Genomic DNA, 24,196 nt, shown 5'->3' with positions numbered 1-24,196 from the left:
ATTAAGTTTTCACATTGCCTTTAATGATCTCTAATGCTCTTTATATATGAGACGAGTGTGATCCAGAGGCAACACTGGTAAGTCACTTTGATGGTGCTCTCACAGCTTGTGTGTTATTGTTGTTCCCGACAGAGCTTTATGCTTGAGCTACGGAAGTGTGGTGAATGCAAATGGATGCTTGATCATTGGACCTGACCCAGCCTCCACCTTCTTTCAGAATTTGAGAATTTCATTTTTCTATCGGGGACATAGGGCAATAAAACACTCTTGACTCCTAACTCTTATAGTTAGTGTCTCGACCCGAAACGTCACCCATTCCTTCTCTCCAGAGCTGTTGCCTGTCCTGTTGAGTTACTCCAGCGTTTTGTGTTTATCTACAGGATTTAATGATAGGATCAATGCATCTGCAATTCCTTCCCACACAAGAATGTTATTGTACTGGGACATTTGACAATATAACACTCTTGACTGTTGAAATGCTGTACATACCTGGAAAAACATTACTGATTGTAGAGTCTAATCGAGACACACTGCCTTAAGAAAGCTAATGGCATGTTGGCCTTCATAACAAGATTTGTGTATAGGAGCAAAGAGGTTCTTCTGCAATTGTACAGGGCCCTGAAGAGACCATACCGGGAGTATTATGTGCAGTTTTGGTCTCCTAATTTGATGAAGGACATCCTTGCTATTGAGGCAGTGCAGCGTAGGTGCACCAGGTTAATCCCCGGGATGGCGACACTGTCATATGAGGACAGATTGGAAAGACTAGGCTTGCATTCACTGGAATTTAGAAGGATGAGAGGGTATATTATAGAAACGTATAAAATTATAAAAGGACTGGACAAGCTAGATGCAGGAAAAATGTTCCCAATGTTGGGCGAGTCCAGAACCAGGGGCCACAGTCTAAGAATAAAGGGGAGGCCATTTAAAACTGAGATGAGAAAAAACGTTTTCACCCAGAGAGTTGTGAATTTGTGGAATTCACTGCTACAGAGGGAAGTGGAGGCCAATTCGCAGGATGAATTTAAAAGAGAGGTAGATAGAGCTCTAGGGGCTAGCAGAATCGAGGGATATGGGGAGAAGGCAGGCACGGGTTACTGATTGTGGATGATCAGCCGTGATCACAATGAATGGCGGGCGGTGCTGGCTCGAAGGGCCAAATGGCCTCCTCCTGCACCTATTTTCTATGTTTCTATGTTTTCCAGTAGCTGGGAGCAGGCTAATTTGCGTGCAGTTCAGTCTGATCACATGAAAGGTTCTTCTGCCTGAAACCCAAAGGGGATGTATGTGTCTGACAGTAATTGGAGAGCTTCTTAATAACGCCTCTCACTGGACTGTATCAGCAGCAGAACATAACACAGCAGATGATGCTTCACCACCTCGCATCTCTTGCAGAGTGCCAGATTGATGGATGGAGAGGATGGTAGGTGCTCCTATTAAATTAGGGTCAAGGCACACTCAAATGACTGAATTAAATGATCCCCTAGCTGGAAGTATTTGAACGTTGGTGTTTAATAAACAATTTCATATCCCTAGTGTGTAAAAAGGAACTGCAGTTGCTGGAAAATCAAAGGTAAACAAAAATGCTGGAGAATCTTAAGGGGTTGGACAGGCTAGACGCAGGAAGATTGTTCCCGATATTGGGGAAGTCCTGAACAAGGGGTCACAGTTTAAGGATAAAGGGGAAATCTTTTAGGACTGAGATGAGAAAAACATTTTTCACACAGAGAGTGGTGAATCTCTGCAACTCTCTGCCACAGAAGGTAGTTGAGGCCACAGTTCATTGGCTATATTTAAGAGGGAGTTAAATGTGGCCCTTGTGGCTAAAGGGATCAGGGGGTATGGAGAGAAGGCAGGTACAGGATACTGAGTTGGATGATCAGCCATGATCATATTGAATGGCGGTGCAGGCTCGAAGGGCCGAATGGCCTACTGCACCAATTTTCTATGTTTAATCTCAGCGGGCGAGGCAGCATCGATGGAGCGAAGGAAATAGGCAAACGTTTCAGGTCGAAACGCTTCTTCAGACCCTTATTCTTCTAATATCCTACCCCTAATGTGTATGAGGGAACTGCAGATGCTGGTTTAAACCAAAGATAGACACAAAATGCTGGAGTAACTCAGTGGGGCAGGCAGCATCTCTGGAGATAAAGAATGGGTGATGTTTTGGGTGGAGACCTTTCTTCAGATTAATTAGATAGGTACGTGGATAGGACAGGTTTAGAGGGATATGACCCAAATGCAGGCGGGTGGGACTAGTGTAGATGGGGCATGTTGGTCGGTGGGGGCAAGTTAGGCCGAAAGGCCTGTTTCGACACTGTATGACTCTATGAGTAATCATACTACTCCTTGCAGATGTAATTTCAATTGTAGGGAAGGTATTAATATTTCAACCACAGCTTAATCATTTAGGAGAAAGAATATTTGGCAGAGGGAATGTTCAAGCCATCTTTCGCCATTGTTTTCGACCCATTTTGTTGGCTCTGCTCAGGGATTGTGTTCAGAACACGTTCTTGTTATATATAATGCACATATCATTACAACAGTGGTGGACTACTTTTAAAACTATGTTCATCTTTCAGCATGTGGACAGTAGTGTCAGCATTTATTACCCATCCCTGTGGGAACCGAGTGACATTTAAGAGTCAACTATATTGTTGGGACTCAACTTAGAACAGTCCCGGCACAAGAACAGGCCCTTCAGCCCATAATGTCTGGGCCGAACATGATGCCAAAACCATCTCTTATCTACCTGTGCATGGCCCATATCCCTCCATTCCCTGCATATCCACATGCCCAGCCTAAAGCCTCTTAAACATAGAAACATAACAATAGGTGCAGGAATAGGCCATTCGGCCCTTCGAGCCTGCACCGCTATTCAATATGCTCATGGCTGATCATCCAACTTAGTATCCTGTACCTGCCTTCTCTCCCTACCCCCTGATCCCTTTAGCCACAAGGGCCACATCTAACTCCCTCTTAAATATAGCCAATGAACTGTGTGGCCTCAACTACCTTCTGTGGCAGAGAGTTCCAGAGATTCACCACTCTCTATGTGAAAAATGTTTTTCTCATCTCGGTCTTAAAGGATTTCCCCTTTATCCTTAAACTGTGACCCCTTGTCCTGGACTTCCCCAACATCGGGAACAATCTTCCTGCATCTAGCCTGCCCAACCCCTTAAAATGAAACATTTGGATAGGCACATGGATATGCAGGGAATGGAGGGATATGGATCACATGCTGGCAGACAAGAGATGGTCTTTGTATTTTGCTTTTCCTCCGGGTGCTCCGGTTTCCTCCTACATCCCAAAGAATGTTGGCTAATTGGCCTCTGCAAATTGGCCCTCGTGTGTAGGGAGTGGACAAGACTAACACAGAAGGAGAGTGAATGGGTGATCGATGGTCGGCGTGGGCTTGGAGGGAGCTGGAACCTGTTTACATGCTGTATCTCTAATTTGAACTAAACTTCTCACACCAGGTAAGTGACTGATTGTGCCTCTGCTGAGATTTTTTTAAGGAATGAGAAAGAAGGGTTTGTTTATAATGTGGCAATATTTTTTTTTTTTGCTGAAAAATTAACCTTGCTGTTCATTTGATTGGATTCAACACCATTCTTGTGAGAAATCAGGCCATCTTGTTCCTTGCCTGTTCTCTTTTCACTGCATTATGAAAGCAGTGAATAATTGATTAAGTCTTTAATTATTCAGGCTCTCATCCTACCAAACAACATTAATACCACTTGGAATTAATTCAGCTTATATACAGGCATTTCACTGAATCCAAATTGCTGATGGCCTTAAACTGTTTATTGCATTCATATCCAATGACTCAAATTCATTTATTTTTATGAATTTCTTTTCCGTAGGGAAACTAGCCGAGAACTTCCAAAGTCCAGCATACCAAACTTGCAGGTTATCTGGACATTACCGTTATTAATACCTCAGTACATTTAAATTAACTTTGATTTTGAGATGTTACAATAGACAATAGACAATAGACAATAGGTGCAGGAGTAGGCTATTCGGCCCTTCATTGTGATCATGGCTGATCATCCCCAATCAGTACCCCGTTCCTGCCTTCTCACCATATCCCCTAACTCCGCTATTTTTAAGAACCTACGAGTTTTAAGAGTTACATGGTAGAGTAATAAAATTACCACCACCCTGATCAGTCTGAAAAAGGGTCCCGACCCAAAATGCCACCTATCTTTTTTCTCCACAGATGCTGCCTGACCCGCTGAGTTACTCCAGCATTTTGTGATCTATCTTCGGTGTAAACCAGCATCTGCATTTCATCCCTACAAATCACCTATCCATGTTCTCCACAGATGCTGCCTGACCTGCTGAGTTATTCCAGCATTTTATGATCTGTCTTGACAAACAAATACTCTTGACTTACACCAAAGGCTTATCCATATGCAACACACATTTACTCAAAGAGTACCCAAGAGATAAAGTCTCACATCAATGCCAGTTCAGTGGCCGCATTAATTGTGTCTCACGTCAGGTAATGACTGATTGTGCCTCCTACTTTCTCCCCATAACCTCTGACACCCGTACTAATCACAAATCCATCTATCTCTGCCTTAAAAATATCCATTGACTTGGCCTCAGTGGCAAAGAATTCCACAGGTTCACCAGTGTTCCTATTTATCGATCGAAAAGGTGTTTTGGGTATTCCTTCCATTGGCCATTTATATTTGCCCTGAAACTGAGATTCTTTCTCAGTTGTATTAGAGGGCAGTTAAGTCTCGGCCTAATGCTGGAGCAGGGAGGGATGACAGATGGACATCTCTAAGGGCAATCAGTGTGCAAGGGGGCGTGTGGACATTGCAATCCAGTGGTTTCCTGCTCACACATGACTGATGCTAACTTTTTTTAATTTCACAAACTGAATTCCAATTTCCCGACTGCCATGGAAATGAGAAATGGAGGGCTGCAGTTATGAGAGGAGATTAGATAGGCTAGATTTATCTCCACTGGAAGCTGGGAGGCTGAGAGATGACCTTGGAGAAGTTTGTGAAGTTATGAGGAGAGTAGAAAAAGATAGTAAGCATCTTTCATCCCAGGGTAGTTCAGTTTAGTTCAAGCTTAGATTTTAGATACAGCATGGAAACAGGCCGTTCGGCCCATCAGGTCCATGCTGTGCATCGATCATGTTCTACATTATCTCACTTCCTCATCCACTCCCTACACACCAGGTGCCATTTACAGAAACCAATTAGGCTGCAAACCTGCATGTCTTTGGGATGTGGGAGGAAGCCGGAGTACCTGGAGGAAACCCACGTGGTCACACAGATCATCCACACAGCCAGCACCAGTAGCCGGGTCGAACCTGGGCCTCTGGTGATGTAAGGCAGCAACTCTACCGATGCACCACCCTCATTGAAACCTACTGTACAACTTCCCCCCCCTTCTGTTGTGGGGTAGACTGTCTCCCTCCCTCCACCCCTCCCCAATCTTTGCACATCCCCTATCCTGGACTGGTCACTTTAATTTCATGTTTCATGCATCGTGACTGTTGGCGGACCAATTTCCCTCCTGGGATGAATAAAGTTCCATCGTATCATATCGTGTCCTGTCTTGGACCATTGTTCCTTCACCATCACGAGGTCTCAGTCCTGTAACTCCCTAACTAACTAACTGTTCTCTCCATTGAAGAAATAAACCCCAGCTTTTATAATTTAATACGTTTCTATAAGATGCCCTCTCATCCTTCTAAATTCCAGTGAATACAAGCCCACACGTTCCAATATGTCCTCATATGAATCAAAAAAATCCCATCTGGCTAACAGTTAGAGATAAATCTGTACGAGCTCTTGTGTTGGAAAGATTTCACTGATAGACTTCACATTGAACAGAACACAACAATTGTATTCATTCTACATCTACACTGCCACTCATAGTGATCACGGCTGATCATCCACAATCAGTAACCCCTTCTCCCCATATTCCTCAATTCCGCTAGTCCCTAGAGCTCTATCAAACATCCTGTGAATAGGCCTCCACTCCCTTCTGTGGCAGAGAATTCCACTAATTCAAAACTCTCTGGGTGAAAATATATATTTTTCTCATCTCAGTTTTAAATGGCCTCCCCTTTATTCTTAGACTGTGGCCCCTGGTTCTGGTCTCCCCCAACATTGGGAACATTTTTCCTGCATCTAGCTTGCCCAGTCCTTTTATAATTTAATACATTTCTATAAGATCGCCTCTCAGCCTTCTAAATTCCAGTGAATGCAAGCCCAGTCTTTCCAATATGAATCAAAAAACCCAAACCTGGCTAACAATTCGAGACAAATGTGTACGAGCTCTTGATTTGGAACGATTTCACTGATAGCCTTCACATTGAACAGAACACAATAGTAATATTCATTCTACATTCAAATGGAATTGAAATAGCACTCGTCCGAGAGATGGTCGTACAGCTGCATTAATTATTTATGCTAGGTAAGCTGTTCTAAACTGTATAATAACTTTCAAATGGGACTTGTTACAACAGACTTGAATTATTCATCATTGCGCATTTCTTAAGGGGAAAGACCTTTAATGATAATGTAATGTACAAAGGAAAATGTAATCGAGGATAATCAGTAAAAATTGTACGAGGCTAAAATTGTGCAGCAACACCGCATTTACATCACACAAATGTCTGGAGTAACTCAGCAGGTCAGGCAGCATCTCTGGAGCTGGAGGACATGTGTTGGAAGGAACTGCAGATGCTGGTTTAAACCAAAGGTAGACACAAAATGCTGGAGTACAGCATCTCTGGAGAGAAGGATTGGGTGGCGATTCGGGTCGAGACCCTTCTTCAGACTGAAAGTCAGGGGGGAGGGAGAAAGGGAGATAAGGAAGTGTCAAAGCCCTGTCCCATGGTACGAGTTCATTCCAAGAGCTCTCCTGAGTTTGCCCTGATTTGAACTCGGAGATTTACGGTAATGGCCACTCACGAGTGGCCATTACCGTAAATCACCGAGTTCGAATCAGGGCAAACTCGGGAGAGCTCTTGGAATGAACTCGTACCGTGGGACAGGGGTTTAAGGTGTGGAAAGGAGAATCGCCAGGGGTGGAGGGGGGAAGGGATGAGCAACGAGGGAGGATGTTGCAGAACCCTCGTCGGAGAGAGGAGGAGAACTTCTTCAATGTACATACCTTGAGGAGATTTCGCAGTGGAGTGGACGAAATGAGTAGGAAGGAACTGCAGGTGCTGGTTTAAACCGAAGATGGACACAAAATGCTGGAGTAACTCAGCGGGACAGGAAGCGTCTCTGGAGAGAAGGAATGAGTGACCTTTCGGGTTGAGACTGTCGAACTCTTCAGACAGGTGAGAGGAAACAAGAGATATAGATGGTGATTTAGGGAAATATAGAGCAAATTAATGAAAGATACAGATGCTCCACTGCAAAATCTCCTCAAGGTATACCTACTTTAAAGAGGTTCTCCTCCTCTCTCCAACGAGAGTTCTGCCCCATCCTTTCTGGAGGACATGTTCTCCAGAGACGCTGCCTGACCTGCGGAGTTACTAATTGAATGATATGTTGATCATTCAATCATTGATCAATCATTCCTGGGATCATTCTCGTAAATAGGAAGAGGAACCTGAGGGGTAACTTTTTCACACAAAGAGTGGTGGGTGTATGGAACGAACTGCCAGCAGAGGTAGTTGAGGCAGGGACTATCCCAACGTTTAAGAAACAGTTAGATAGGTACATAGATAGGACAGGTTTGGAGGGATATGGGACAAACGCGGGCAGGTGGGACTAGTGTTGCTGGGGCATGTTGGCTGGGGCAAGTTGGGCTGAAGGGCCTGTTTCCACACTGTATGACTCCATGACTCTATAAACCTTCTCTGTTCCCTTTCCAACACTAGCACATCCTTCCTCAGATATGGGGCCCAAAACTGCACACAACCCCCCAAACATATAGGAAGGAACTGCAGATGCTGGTTTAAACACAGTTGCCATAGAGGGAGTGCAGAGACGGTTCACCAGACTGATTCCTGGGATGTCAGGACTGTCTTATGAGGAAAGACTGGATAGACTTGGTTTATACTCTCTAGAATTTAGAAGATTGAGAGGGGATCTTATAGAAACTTACAAATTTCTTAAGGGGTTGGACAAGCTAGCTGCAGGAAGATTGTTCCCGGTGTTAGGGAAGTACAGGCCAAGGGGTCACAGCTTGAGGATAAAGGGGAAATCCTTTAAAGCCGAGATGAGAAGAACTTTTTTAACGCAGCGAGTGGTGAATCTCTGGAACTCTCTGTCACAGAGGGTAGTTGAGGCCAGTTCATTGGCTATATTTAAGAGGGAGTTAGATGTGGCCCTTGTGGCTAAGGGGATCAGGGCGTATGGAGAGAAGGCAGGTACGGGATACTGAGTTGGATGATCAGCCATGATCATATTGAATGGCGGTGCAGGCTCGAAGGGCCAAATGGCCTACTCCTGCACCTAATTTCTATGTTTCTATGTTTCTATGTAAACTGAAGATGGACACAAAATGCTGGAGTCATTCAGCAGGCCAGGCAGTATCAAAGGTCTGAAGAAGGGTCTCGCCCCGAGGTGCCACCCATTCCTTTTCTCCAGATATGCTGCCTGTCCCGCTGAGTTACTCCAGCATCTTGTATCATGCTCCAAACATGGTCTGTACAGCGCCTTATAAAGCCTCAGCATTACATCCCTGTTTTCATATTCTAGTCCTCTCGAAATAAATGCTAGCGCTATGTTTTGATTTTTCGACACTGTGACATTTGGCACTGCGGATAGCTTTCAGCCCTTGGAGACATCACCCCTCGATATCCATTTACCAGGACAAAAAGCTTTCAGGCTTAGGTTGTGTGAAAGGGATGAGACTGGTGCATTAGATAAAGTTGTTCTTAGCACACTGAGTGGATCAAAATGACACACACTATTAGGATCAGCATGTTGCAATATGAATGGAAGCATGAATTTGATTTTAACTAGGCAAAGAAAAAAAAAAATTATACAAGGACCATGAAGCTATTTCCACCAGGAAAACATGAGGTGCCCAGAGTGAGTCCCACCGCTAATTGGAGGAGCAGCACCTCATATCTCGCTTGGGCTGTTTACACCCCAGCGGTATGAACATTGACTTCTCCAATTTCAGGTAGTCCTTGCTTTCTCCCTCATTCCCCTCCCCTTCCCAGCTCTCCCACAGCCCACTGTCTCCGCCTCTTCCTTTCTCCTTCCCACCCCCAAATCAGTCTGAAGAAGAGTCTCGACCCGAAACGTCACCTATTCCTTCACTCCATAGATGCTGCCCCACCCGCTGAGTTTCTCCAACATTTTTGTCTGCCTTCCACTTGGAAAAGGATGGTCAAATGTATCCAGAGGTGTTTGCACTAAATAGATTAATGGAGTCCTTGAGTTACAGAGCATGGAAACAGGCCCGCCAAACCATTCCCTCTCTCCAGAGATGCTGCCTGTCCTGCTGAGTTACTCCAGCATTTTGTATCTATCTTCGGTATAAACCAGCATCTGCAGTTCCTTCCGACACGGTACATGGATAGGACAGGTTTAGAGTGACATACATTCATTCATTCATTCATTCATTCATTCAATCATTCATTCATCCATTCATTCATCCATTCATTCATTCATTCATTCATTCATTCATTCATTCATTCATTCATTCATTCATTCATTCATACATACATTCATTCATTCATTCATCATTCATTCATTCATTCATTCATTCATTCATACATTCGATCATTCATTCATTCATTCATTCATTCATTCATGTGGGCCAAATGCAGGCAGGTGGGACTAGTGTGGATGGGACATGTTGGCTGGTGTGGGCATGTTGGGCCGAAGGGCCTGTTTCCGCTCTGTATCACTTTTTATTGGTTTAGTTTGGAGATACAGTGTGGATACATCTCCGACCAGCGATCCCCGCACATTAACACTATCCTACACCCACTAGGGACAATTTTTTATTTGCCAAGCCAACTAACCTACAAACCTGAACGTCTTTGGAGTGCGGGAGGAAACCGAGGATCTCGGAGAAAACCCACGCAGGACACGGGAGAGAACGTACAAACTCCGTACAGACAGCACCCGTAGTCAGGATCGAACCCGGGTCTCTGGCACTGCATTCAGTGTAAGGCAGCAACTCTACCGCTGCGCCACCGTCACCGACCGATGACTCTATAACAGTGGTTTAAGAAGGCAGCTCACAAACATCCTGAGTCCACTATGTATGAGCAATAAAAACCGGATGAATCTCCACATCCCAAACAAAAAGAGTTGACGATGTCGCAGTAATGAGTGTGATGCAGGAGGATACGGGGGAAGTAGAGAATCAATGGGTCAGTGGAGAGAGGCCAAGACTGAGAGTGTGGGGTGGGCGGGAGAGCACTGTTTACGCAATGCAATTACGTCTGCAGAAGATAAAAATAATTGCTCTCCCTCAGTGAATTGAAACAAAACACTCACGCCTCTGTACAATGGGAGATCTCTGTTTCAAACCACATCTGCTAATGTGCTCCAAAATAGATGGGATTGCTACAGAACTCTCCCTTCATGTTTTATTGTCTGGGTGTGTGGAGACTGGTTGCACTTTCCCATCCCAGTCCTTCTCCCAGTCATGGTGGAAACAGAGATAATATGTGCAGGTGTAGGCCATTCGGCCCTTCCACCCGCCATGCACCCACATGCAATATGATCATTACCAGAATCAGTACCCCGTTCCTGCTTTCTCCCCATATCACTTGATTCCGTTAGCCCTAAGAGCAATATCTAACTCACTCTTGAAAACATCTAGTCAAAGGGCCTCCACTGCCCTCTGTGGCAGAGAATTCCACAGATTCACAACTCTCTGGGTGAAAACGTTTTTCCCATTCATTTTCTCCAGAGATGCTGCGTGTTCCGCTGAGTTACTCCAGCATTTTGTGTCTATCTTCCACTTAAACCAGCATCTGCAGTTCTTTACGGGATAGGCAGGTACAGGATACTGAGTTGGATATCTTCCACTTGAAAGGCCAGGGCACTCTGCAGTTCTATTTTCTATATATGTTTGTGTGTGTGTATATATATATATATATATATATATATATATATATATATAGATGTGTGTGTGTGTGTGTGCGTATATATATATATGTATGTGTGTATATATAGATATATATGTGTGTATATATATATATATATATATATATATGGATGTGTGTGTGAATATGGTCGGTATATATGTGTATTTGTGAGTATGTGCATATATACATACACTGAACCTTTTTTCTCTCTTGTTTATCATATTGTTTACAGTGTACTATGTGCGCTGCAGGTAAAATTTAATTGTTCTATCTGGGACGAATGACAATAAAACACTCCTGACTCTCACTTGTCCCTTGACACTCGACCTTTCTGGTATTTGCATCAGCTTAGGAGGCAAGGTGAATAGTGGCACAACTTTACAGTGTACTAGGTTTACATATTCTGTTGTGCTGCAGCAAGCAAGAATGTCACCGTTCTATCTGGGACACATGACAATAAAACACTCTTGACTCTTGACAAATAAAAGTAACAAATAATTTTGTGAAGGCACAAGGCCCACAGTTCATGCGTTAGTGTTGAAGGCAATGTCAAGAGCCAATCGCAACTATATTCTGCGCATGTTTGCGGGATCAAGAATAAGATATAGCCGTATATATCACTTTGGCGGTTGGCAATTCCTATTAACCTACAAGATTTATTATTTTTTAATGCACTGACTCAACGAACAGTGGAAGCAAATGCAATGGCATTACTCAAAAGAGATTTGTTTGCATGTCTGAGGTTTACGGATGCTATGGTGCAAATGCAGTAGGGATAATTGGATAACGTTCAACATAGAACATAGTTCCATCCTGACTGCGGGTGCTGTCTGTACGGAGTTTGTACGTTCTCCCGGTGGATGCGTGGGTTTTCTCCAGGTGCTCCGGTTTCCTCCCACACTCCAAAGACGTGCAAGTGTGTAGGTTAATTGGCTTGAGTAGAAACATAGAAACATAGAAATTAGGTGCAGGAGTAGGCCATTCGGCCCTTCGAGCCTGCACTGCCATTCAATATGATCATGGCTGATCATCCAACTCAGTATCCCGTACCTGCCTTCTCTCCATACCCCCTGATCCCCTTAGCCACAAGGGCCACATCTAACTCCCTCTTAAATATAGCCAATGAACTGGCCTCAACTACCCTCTGTGGCAGAGAGTTCCAGAGATTCACCACTCTCTGTGTTCTCTTCTCATCTCGGTTTTAAAGGATTTCCCCCTTATCCTTAAACTGTGACCCCTTGTCCTGGACTTCCCTAACATTGGGAACAATCTTCCTGCATCTAGCCTGTCCAACCCCTTAAGAATTTTGTAAGTTTCTATAAGATCCCCTCTCAATCTCCTAAATTCTAGAGAGTATAAACCAAGTCTATCCAGTCTTTCTTCATAAGACAGTCCTGACATCCCAGGAATCAGTCTGGTGAACCGTCTCTGCACTCCCTCTATGGCAATAATGTCCTTCCTCAGATTTGAGTAAAACTGTCTCTAGTGTGTGTAGGATAGGGCCAGTATGTGGGGATCGCTGGTCGGCACGGACACGGTGGGCTGAAAGACCCGTTTCCGTGCTGTATCGCTGAACTAAATGAAGTGAGCGTACAAACTCTGTACAGAGAGCACCTGTAGTCAGCATTGGACCCGGGTCTCTGGCGCTGTAAGGCAGCAACTCTACCGCTGTGGCCACCCCCTATTGAAACATGAATGTGGAGGAAACTCTCCAGGGATTAGTAATCCAAGGCTCTGACATCACTGAACTGTACACCTCTGACAACAGCCAGGAATTCCCTGGGACCCACTTACACCTTGCAATGTCACCTGAAGCGATGTCGCCATGGTGACGGCCACGGACCTCAGTCTCCGATGTATTTTGCCCCCTCTCTGTTAATAGCGCCCATACAATGCAATCACCATTCAAATTGAAAATATCCAAGAGAATCAGTGAAAACTAAACAAATAAATAATGTTTTAAATTCTTCCTGTGAGTTTAGAAAATAACTAATAGAAGGGGAGGTCCCCAAGGTTTAAATGTATAATTGGATTCAACAAGTAATTTCCAGCAAAGATTAATAAATTGCAGATCTGGGTGAGCTTGGAGCCCAATAGGGAGTGTGATTTGGGATTGCTACGAGCTGAATATTTAGTTTTAATGGTTGGATGAAAAACGTAGATAAGGAAGATTGCAAAGTTAAGGGCAATACGGGATCAAGTGCAAACACATCCTCCTGAAAGCTTTTTGTAGGAAGGAACTGCAGATGCTGGTTTACAACAGCACCAGTTTCTTCCCAGCTGTTATCAGGCAACTGAATCATCCTACCACAACCAGAGAGCAGTGCTGAATTACTATCCACCTCATTGGTGATCCCCATCCCCGCTCCCCATTTTCTCTCCAGGGTGGCACAGTGGTGGAGTTGGTGCCTTACAGCGCCAGAGACCCGGGTGCTGTCTGTACGGGGTTTGTACGTTCTGCCCGTGACCCCGTGAATTGTTTTTACAATTTTACCAAGCCTATTAACCGACAAATCTGGAGTGTGGAAGGAAACCAGAGATCCCGGAGAAAACCCACGCAGGTCACGGGGAGAACGTACAAACTCCATACAGACAGCACCCGTAGTCGTGATCAAACTGGGGTCTCTGAAGCTGTAAGGCAGCAACTCTACCGCTGCGCCACCGTGCCGCACTAGCTTATGTGGGATCTTGCTTTGTGCAAATGGCTGGCTCCGCTTTCTACATTCTGACAGTGACCAGACTTCAGATGTACGTTATTGCCTGTAACATGATTTAAGATATCCTAGGTACCAGAAGGTACTAAAGAACTAAAAAGAAGAGTCTCGACCTGAAACGTCAACCATCCCTTTGCCTCTACACATGCTGCCTGACTCTTTGACCTGAAGACATAGGAACATAACTAGGTCGCTCAACCCATTGAGTCTACTCCGCCATTCGATCATGGAAGATGGATTTTTCTCTCTCAACCCCATTCTCCTGCCTGTAACCTTTGACACGCTTACTAATCAAGAACCATTGCATTTACTGACCTTTCTGTCCTGGGCCTCCTCCACTGTCAGAGTGAGACCACACACAAATTTGAGGAACAGCACCTCATATTTCACTTGGGCAGCTTCCAAACCAGCGATTTGAATATTGATTTCTCCAACTTCTAGTAACCCTTGTGTTGGCTCCCTCTCCTATCCCTCCCCCACCCTGGTCATCCTGCCAGTTCCACTGTTTCTATCCCATCTACCACAGCCAACAATGGAGCATTGTGGGCTCCACCGTTCCTTGGTCATCGGTGCCGGCTCTGATTTGATCTGAATCTTTTCATTCCCTCTCCCCCGACTCTCAGTCTGAAGAAGGGTCTCGACTTGAAAAGTCACCTAATCCTTTTCTCCAGAGATGCTGCCTGACCCGCTGAGTTACTCCAGCATTGTTAGTGTCAATCTTGCATCTGCAGTTTTTTCTTGCTGCACAGTTTATATTGTGCTCCAGGTTCCAGCAGTTTCTTTCCTCTCCACTGCAGAAGTAGTTTGGCTTTGCCAGTGAACCAAGCCCGGGCTCTGCTTCATAGAACGATACCATCTTCCGGCACTGTTTAGTGACGGGGAAAATATCCCAGTCAGGAGAAGCCAAGTCTAATTGTGGCGTTCCTTCTCCTGCATCAGCTGGCATCAGAAAATTTAGCCAAAAGTAGGTTAAAAGCCTTTAACTTCCTATCATATTAACGTCAGTCGCAGGCTATGGAGCATTAGCTCAGCTGTACATCACCTGGAACTAATTCATTCTCCATTACAATCTAAAATTGTAATCCACCCGTTATCTGTGCTTCATTGATAACAGTCTCGGCGCTGAACAGACCTCGGTGGGTTCAAACAGCGTGGAGGAAATTTCTCACTGCCAGAGACACTGTTCTTAATGAGATGAGACACATAAAGCTGGAGTAACTCAGCTGGACAGGCAGCACTTCTGGATGTTTCGGTTCGAGACTCTTCATCAGTCTAAAGTAGGGTCTTGACCTGAAACGTCACCCATTCCTTCTCTCCAGAGATGCTGTCTGTCCCGCTGAGTTACTCCAGCTTTATGGAACGGGAATGGAATGGAATGCCCTTTATTGTCATTCAAACACGCAAGTTTTGAACGGAATTTCGTTCCTGCAGTCATAACAGCAAAAAAAAACAAAACACACACTTAACACAATTACACACAAACATCCATCACAGTGAATCTCCAAAGACCTCCTCACTGTGATGGAAGGCAAAAGTCTTATCTCTTCCCTGTCCTTTGTTCTTCTCCCGCGGTCAGGCAGCCAAACTGGAGCGTTGAGGCAACCGGGGCACCCGATGTTAAAGCCCCTGGCGGGTGATGATAAGTCCCGCGGCTGTTAAGCCACGCCGGTCGATGTAAGGCCCTGTGACGAGCCGATTCAAACCCCTCGATTCGGGGCAGGCAAAATTACCGTTGCTGGAGCTCCCTGAAAATCGGTCTCCCACTAGGGACCCGCGAGCTCCCGACTCCACCGTCCACAGGGCCCGTGGCCGAAGCTCCGAAGTCGGATCACAGCCCCGAAGTCAGCCAGCTCCGCGATGGTGAATCCGCAGGCTCTACGACTGGAGCCCTCAGGTCAAATCCGGTGGAGGAATGTGTCTATCTTCAGTTTAGACCAGTATCTGCAGTTCCCTCCTACACAATATGAATTCTGTTCTCAATTCCACTTTCCCTGGCAAACTGTTCAAGTCACTGCCTTTTCAATGCCAGGACCCAGCCACCGAAACCCAAGGGAAATATCGAAGTCCAATATGATTTTGCTATTCAGTCGCCGTTAACAAATATGCCTAATTATAAAATCAAATTAAATTATGGAGTGATATCCGCAGAACCCAAAAGGAAACCTATTATTCCCATGTGACAAGATTACAATTTGATTTAGTCAGTGAGTACAAATCCAATTGCACTGCTCATTATGGATTTCGACATGAGCAGAAGTTCCAACTCTGATACAAATGTCTTGTCTGCTCTTATTACAACTTTTGCTTTGGCTCAGCAAGACATTGCAATGAATTGTGGACGCAGCCCCGACCATCGCACTAAACCTCCCTTCCATGGACTTCATCTGCACCTCACGCTGCCTCGGCTAGACCAGCAGCATCATCAAGGACAAGCCGCACCCTGGCCACTCCCTCTTCTCCCATTAAGCACAAACACACTTAACACAATTCCACACAAACATCCATCACCAGTGAATCTCCAAACGCCTCCTCATTGTGATGGAAGGCAAAGTTATCTTTTGAAGTGTGAAAACGCACACCTCCAGATTCAAGGACAGTTTCTTCTTCCCAGCTTCTTATCAAGCAACTGAACCATCCTACCACAACCAGAGAGCAGTCCTGAACTACCATCCACGTCTTTGGTGACCCTCGGACTATCCTTGATCGGACTTTGCTGGCCCAATCTAGCTCTCTCTTGAAAGTATCCAGAGAACCTGCCTCCACCGCCCTCTGAGGCAGAGAATTCCACAGACTCACCACTCTCTGTGAGAAAAAGTGTTTCCTCGTCTCTGTTCTAAATGTCTTACTCCATATTCTTAAACTGTGGCCCCTGGTTCTGGACTCCCCCAACATTGGGAACATGTTTCCTGCCTCTAGCGTGTCCAAACCCTTAACAATCTTATATGTTTCAATAAGATCCCCCTCTCATCCTTCTAAACTCCAGAGTGTACAATCCCAGCCACTCCATTCTCTCAGTATATGACAGTCCCACCATCCTGGGAATTAACCTTATAAACCCACGCTGCAGTCCCACAATAGCAAGAATGTCCTTCCTCAAATTAGGGGACCAAAACTGTACACAATACTCCAGGTGTGGTCTCACTGGGGTCCTGTACAACTGCAGAAGGACCTCTTTGCTCCTATACTTGACTCCTCTTGTTATAAAGTCCAACATGCCATTTGCTTTCTTCACTGCCTGCTGTACCTGCATGCTTACTTTCATAGACTGATGATTAAACTGCCAGCCATTCATATCCAGCTCGGCATGGCTAATGAGAGCTGGCTTACCTAGTTACTGTAATACCGTGTAGTACCGTAATACCATGTGATGGGTGGCATGCATATATGTGTAGTGGAGATTATAAATGGCGTGGATAAATAAGGGTTAATCTACACTTGGTATCCTTGTAAATTGGCCCTAGTGTATATGACAGTGTTTGTGTGCGGGGATCAGTGGTCAGACCGGCCTCGGTGTACATTTAGACATTCAGTCTGAAGAAGGGTTTCGGCCCGAAACGTTGCCCATTTCCTTCGCTCCATAAATGCTGCTGCAGCCGCTGAGTTTCTCCAGCATTTTTAGTCTACCTGTACACTTAGACAGGTACATGGATAGGATATGTTTAGATACAAATGGGCCAAGGCAGGCAGGTGGGACTAGTGTAGATGGGACATGCTGGTTGTCATGGGCAACTTGGGTCTGTTTCCATGCTATATGACTCTATTATGCCTGAACTAAGAATTCAAGTATTCAATTTAATTGGACAAATCTCTATTTCTAAGACAGTCCTCAACACGTCTGAAGAAGGGTCTCGATCCAAAACATTACCCATTCCTTCTCTCCAGAGATGCTGCCTGTCCTGTTGAGTTACTCCAGCGTTTTGTGTCTATCTTCTGTGAGATCCAATGTTAGGAAGATGGATTGTGCCTTGAATGTTAACGGCAGCCTGCTGGGGAGCATTAAGCCGGTTGGGTCAGATATTGTCAGCTCTTCATGGAAGAGAGAATAAAGCAGGAACGGTGAGCATTTGTATTACAGAAGAGACCAATTAGCCAACAGCACTGTGGCGTTCTGGAGTGAATTAGATACTTGGGGGTAGAGCAGAACGAAGGTACATTGTCAGGAATCAATGTTGCTCTTTAAAACCTGCGGAGACTTCTGTTCAGGATTGTAATTTGCCATCACTTTTGTTTCATTAAAGGTGTGTGTGTGTGTGTGTGTGTGTGTGTGTGTGTGTGTGTGTGTGGTGTGTGTGTGTGTGTGTGTGTGTGTGTGTGTGTGTGTGTGTGTGTGTGTGTGTGTGTGTAGGGAGAAGTGAGGTTCATGCATTAATCATTCATGTGCATGTATACATGAATGGCAGCATATGTGAATGTGTGTGTGTGTGTGTGTGTAAATGTGTGTGTGTGTGTGTGTGTGTGTGTGTGTGTGTGTGTGTGTGTGTGTGTGTGTGTGTGTGTGTGTGTGTGTGTGGGTGTGTTTAGGGAGAAGCAGGTTCATGCATTAATCATTCATGTGCATGTATACATGAATGGCAGCATGTGTGTGTGTGTGTACAGCTTTGTACATGTCGTGTGTGTGTGTGTGTGTGTGTGTGTGTGTGTGTGTGTGTGTGTGTGTGTGTGTGTGCGCGTGTGCGTGTGTAAATGTGTGTGGGTGTATGCTTGCATGTGTTCTATTTGAGTATCTGTGTGTGACGATGTGAGTGTGTGCGTGTGTATGTGTCTATATACATGTGTGAGCTCAGGTGTGTGTGAGAGAGTGTGAGTGTATGTACGGATGTATGTGTCTATATGAGTGTGTGTATCTCTGGATGCGTTTGTGTGAGTATATGTGTCTACATGTACATGTGTGCATGTGTGTGTAAGTAGGTGTGTGTGTACATATGTGCATGTTTGCCTGTGTGCATGTCTGTGTGCGTAAGTGTGAGTGTTTGTGTATACGGATGAGTGTGCATTTGAGTGTGTGTGTTGTTTGTGTATGCAAGTGTGTTTGTGAGAACGTGTATGAATGTGATTGTGTACGTGCACATGTGTATTTACGTACAAGTGTGTGGCAATAAATTAAACTAAACACGGTGGCGCAGCGGTAGAGTTGCTGCCTTACAGCGATGACAGGGCCAGAGACCCGGCCATCCACTCCGGCATCTGTGCTGGGTTTGTTCTTGGTGCGAGCAAGTCAAATTTCCCAGGGGGTGTCGGGGTCAAGGATTTGCGGCCCGGTAGGACACCCTTTGATGCTTCGAAAGTACGATCCTGACTATGGGTGCTGTCTGTAAGGAGTTTGTACTTTCTCCCCGTGACCGTTTGAGGTTTCTCCGAGATCCTTGATTTTTCATCCCACACTCCAAAGACGTACAGGTTTGTAGGGTAATTGGATTGGTATAAATGTAAATTGTCCCTAGTGTGTGTAGGATAGTGTTAGTGTGCGGGGATCACTGGTCGGTGCGGACTCGGCGGACCTGTTTCCGCGCTGTATTTCTAAACTAAAAAAAGCTAAACCTAACTAAACATGGAAAGTTGTAATCAGGAAACGTCCTTGCCCTTGTTTAACCCAATGCCAAGTATTGCTTCGGCTTGCAATCCTTCTGATTGAAGAGTGTAAGACCTTCACATTGAAAGATCTTCAGTCACAGAATGAAGCCATTGTTACAAGGCATTCTCTCCATTCCCACAAGCTCAGCGAGAGTGATCTTTTGAACCACCTTAGCCATTGTGGTAATAAAATAATGTTAAATCCTTCAGATCTGGGATCATCCTCTATATCCACTGGGCTTTTGGTGCTGAGAAAACGTTCTTCTAAAAGCCAGCCTGACTTGAGATTTGTTTGCATTCTCTAGCCTTGTAATCCTTGTTTAATTCAGAGAAAGGTTATCCAGCTGAAGTAATGTTTAGCTAAATGAAACCTGGGATTACAGGATTCATAAAGATTCCCCTCTCCACCCTTCCGATATGCACGTGCAGAATATGGTAATAAAAAGAAAGGTAATATCAATAAATTATTTGTAATTCAGAATTATTCTATTTGATCAGCATAATGAGCACATTGATTATGTATTCTGCATATTCTCACCATGTTTGACTTTGGGAGTTGCCATCTGTGGAATGGAATAGGTCAACATTGAATAATATTAGCCTAATATCCCAAAGTGCAAAGCTTATTTATCTTTGATATTAAAACACCCTGGAAGCATAACGATTGTTCTCCCCCACTGAGGGTGGTATATATAGGTTGTGCATTGTAAAATGAGCTCTGGTTGAATGAATGGGGAAAGCGTTGAAAAGCAGAGCAATCTCTTCTGAGATCCAAAAACCATCCACTCCAGCATCTGTGCTGTGTTTGTTCTTGGTGCGAGCAAGTCAAATTTCCCCAGGGTGCTGGTCTTTTGTCAATGATTTTTCCCGTACCCTTTTGAAAGTTACTGTTGAGTTTGCTTCCACTGCCACTCTTTTGCTTCTGTTTCCTTCTTTACCAATCTAATTGCCGCAATCTGCCTTTCCCCCTCCTCAGCGATCCTCTATTGTGCTGCAGCAAAGCAAGAATTTCATTGTCCTATCTGGGACACATGACAATATACTCTCTTAAGTCTGAAGAAGGGTTTCGGCCCGAAAAACGTTGCCTATTTCCTTCGCTCCATAGATGCTGCCTCACCCGCTGAGTTTCTCCAGCACTTTTGTCTACCTCCAAAGACAAGCAGGTTTGTAGGTTAATTGGCTTGGTATTAAATGTAAATTGTCCCTAGTGTGTGTAGGGCAGTGTTGTTAGTGTGCGGGGATCGCTGGTCGGTGCGGACTCTGTGGGATGAAGGGCCTATTTCTGCTCTGTGTCTCTAAACTAAACTAAACTAAACTAAACTAAACTAAACTAAACTAAACTAAACTAATGGCAGAATGTTTGATTGACCTTGGGGAAATTCCTTTCAGAAACTGAACAGATGGCTTCTCATTTATCTCCGAAGTTAAACAGGTCGGGGAGAATCTGATGTAAATTTTATGGGTTCCCTGAAGGATCAGACTCCAATGGATTAAATCTTGTTGTATCGCAAAGGTTACTTGCCATCTGCACCTGAGCCTGGCTAGGAGTGTTGTTCTCAGTGTAGTCCCCACTGCAGCCTTCCGAAGGGGGCGAGTGAGTTGGTGGGGGAGGGACAAGGGGACTTACTCTACTTATTTGCCGTGGGAAAAATGGGAGCGGCACTTCCAGAATGGATTTGACAGCCGAGGTGACCCTCCCACCCATTCCCTCAAATCTCCAGGGCATAGTCACACAGAACACCATGATATTGAATTTAGTTTAGAGATATGGCGCAGAAACAGGCCCATCGGCCCATCGACCAGCGATCCCCGCACACTAACACTATCCTACACACACACTAGGGCCAATTTACACATACACCAAGCCAATTAACTTTCAAAGCTGTACGTCTTTGGGATTTGGGAGGAGACCGAAAATCTCTGAGAAAATCCACGTGGTCACGGGGAGAAGGTACAAACTCGGTACAGACAGCACCCGTAGTCAGGATCGAACCCGGGTCTCTGGCGCTGTAAGGCAGCAACTCTACCACTGAGCCACCATGCAGCCCCTAACATCCAAAAGAGCAGAACCAATCCTCCTTTAAAGGCAAAGCTCATACTGAGAAAAATCTTTCTTCACCCTCTCTCATGAGTTTTCTTTGCCCTGAGACTAATTGGTTTGGATCGATAATGCTCTACTACAGACTGAGAGGGAAAAGATGTTGATCAATGAGACATTGCACTGTTGCCTGAAGCATTGTAATTGGATCATGTGGGAAAAACCTATCACTAACTTGTGCATGTGTAGGAAGGAAATACTAATGCTAATTTGCACCGAAGATAGACACAAAATGATGGAGTAACTCAGCGGGTCAGGCAGCATCTCTGGAGAGAAGGAATTGGTGACATTTTGGCTTGGAACCCTTCTGAATTTGGAATGTGGCTTCTGACCCAAAACATCACCTATTTCTTTTCCCCAGAGATTCTGCCTGACCCACTGAATTACTCCAGCATCTCTGGAGAAAAGGAATGGGTGTCGTTTTGGTTCGGAACCTTTCTTGAGGCTGAAGAAGGGTTCCAACCCGAAACGTCACCTATTCCTTTTTTTTTAGAGATGCAGCCTGACCTGTTGAGTTACTCCAGCATTTTATGCCTCCAAACTTGTGCCTGCCCAGCTTTGCCGACTGTCAAACCCTTGAAGGAGTTAAGAATATCTCTTGACATGCAAATTGGTCTGAAAGAAGGACCTCTTTGCTCCTATACTCGACTTCTCTTGTTATAAAGGCCAACATGCCATTTGCTTTCTTCACTGCCTGGTGTACCTGCATGCTTCCTGTTCCACTGAGTTACTCCAGCATTTTGTGTCAACCTTTGGTATAAACCTGTATCTGTGGTTCCTAATTATCACTTACTCAATTCTCTCTTCCACTGCTGATTTGCTTCGAAAAATAAAAAAATATTCTTTCTCTGAACCTAGGTGATCAACGTTTGAGAATATTGCAGGAAATTGGTTTTGTTGGCATATACCGTTCCTTCCTCATTAAAGGCTTTGCTTGGGAACTCATCATCATGTCATCTTGTCTCACAGATATTGCCTGGGGATATTTCAGGCTCCATGTGTAGGAAGGAACTGTAGATGCTGGTCTAAACCGAAGATAGACACAAAATGCTGGAGTCACTCAGCGGGACAGGCAGCATCTCTGGAGAGAAGGAATGGGTGACGTTTCGGGTCGAGATACTTCTTCAGTCTACATTATTGCAACCCTTATGCTAAATACCTTTCAAATCAATTTAACCCTTTGAACACTCTAATTTTGATTGCTTTTCGAACACTGACATGCAATTGAGATCAAAAATCAAAATGCAATCTATATTCATTTCTCTGGATTCTAAACTAAACTAAAATAGATAGCGTAGATTTGAGTCAAATTTGAAGATAGGTTCCGACCCAAAACGCCACCCATTCCATGTTCCCCAGAGATGCTTGCTGCCTGATCCATTGAGTTACTCCAGCTTTATTTATTTGAAGTTATTCCAACACATTAAGCCTTATTTTTTTTCCCGGAGTCTTTGGCTTCCTTGGGAAGGATGCCAATCTGATAAATCATTCAGCAAAACAAGAGAGACGTTGAGAAGGCAGGCGAGGGGAAATATCAGTCTGATTCCCCAGAGCCCTAAAGAGAGTTGGGACAATCTGCTGCTTTCTGACTCACAAATAAAATAGCCAGCCCACTTGCAAGGGCTGACAGGAACCTGATTTGTTCCCCAGAGTGCCAATTAAATTGGCCAAACATCTGTTTATCACAGAGTCGGTTTGAATTGGATGAACAGATTCAGAAAACATATTTGCAGCAGGCTAATGCATCTGCAGCATCGTGAAGTCAATTATTTTTATATTTACCGTCCAATAGTACATTGATGATCCATATTTGCTTTCCCGTTTCACAGAATCCTATTAACCCTATTTAGTTTAGTTTAGTTTGGTTTTACTTATTTTAACTTAGCTTAGCATAGCTCAGTCCGTTTCCATGCTGTATCTCCGTACTGGACCAAACTACAAAGACTGAACAGTAACGTTTTGGGTCGGGTTTGGTGTGAAAATGCACACCACCAGATTCGGGGGACAGTTTCTTCCCGGCTGTTATCAGACAACAGAATCATCCCACCACAACCAGAGAGCGGTCCTGAACTACCATCTACCTCTTTGGTGACTATCCTTGATAGGACTTTCTTGGCTTTGTCTTGCACTAAACGTTATTCCCTTATCATGTATCGATTTATAGATTTATTTATTGAAATCATATTCTATGTCGCTCTTCCAGGGAGATGCTAACTGCATTTCGTTGTCTCTGTACTGTACACTGACAATGACAATTAAAGTTGAATCTGAATCTGAATCTAAACTCTGCAACTGGATCGATTGTAATCATGTATTGCCTTTCTGCTGACTGGTTAGCACGCAACAAAAGCTTTTCACTGTACCACGGTACCTCTGTACCTCTGCCTCAGAGGGTGGTGGAGGCCGGTTCTCTGGATGCTTTCAAGAGAGAGCTAGATAGGGTTCTTAAAAATAGCGGAGTCAGGGGATGTGGGGAGAAGGTAGGAACGGGGTACTGATTGGGGATGATCAGCCATGATCACATGGAATGGTGGTGTTGGCTCGAAGGGCCAAATGGCCTACTCCTGCACCTATTGTCTATTGATAGACGTGACGATAAACTAAACTGAATCTGAACTGAGATGCTTCATGTGAAGAAGGGTCTCGACCTGACTTACTTACTTGCTGCCTATTATGCCTCCTGGCATGTAGGGCAGCAACGAAGATCCTCCCTCCTGTTTGTTCTGGGCTAGCTTCTGGACACTACCCCAGTTCAGGTCCATTTCC

General features: G+C 44.7%; 1 protein-coding gene across 2 annotated transcripts in view; it reads right to left on the bottom strand.

Moving 5' to 3' along the window:
• The window catches only part of LOC129714483 (noelin-2-like), a 223,670-nt gene that overhangs the window by 22,126 nt on the left and 177,348 nt on the right, over positions 1-24,196 (bottom strand). The window lies entirely within an intron of this gene.

Source organism: Leucoraja erinacea, chromosome 39 (assembly GCF_028641065.1).
Source record: "Leucoraja erinacea ecotype New England chromosome 39, Leri_hhj_1, whole genome shotgun sequence".
In the NCBI taxonomy this organism is placed as follows: Eukaryota; Metazoa; Chordata; class Chondrichthyes; order Rajiformes; family Rajidae; genus Leucoraja; species Leucoraja erinaceus.
Note: the sequence above shows the minus strand (reverse complement) of the source record. Positions and strands in the feature narration are given on the sequence as shown.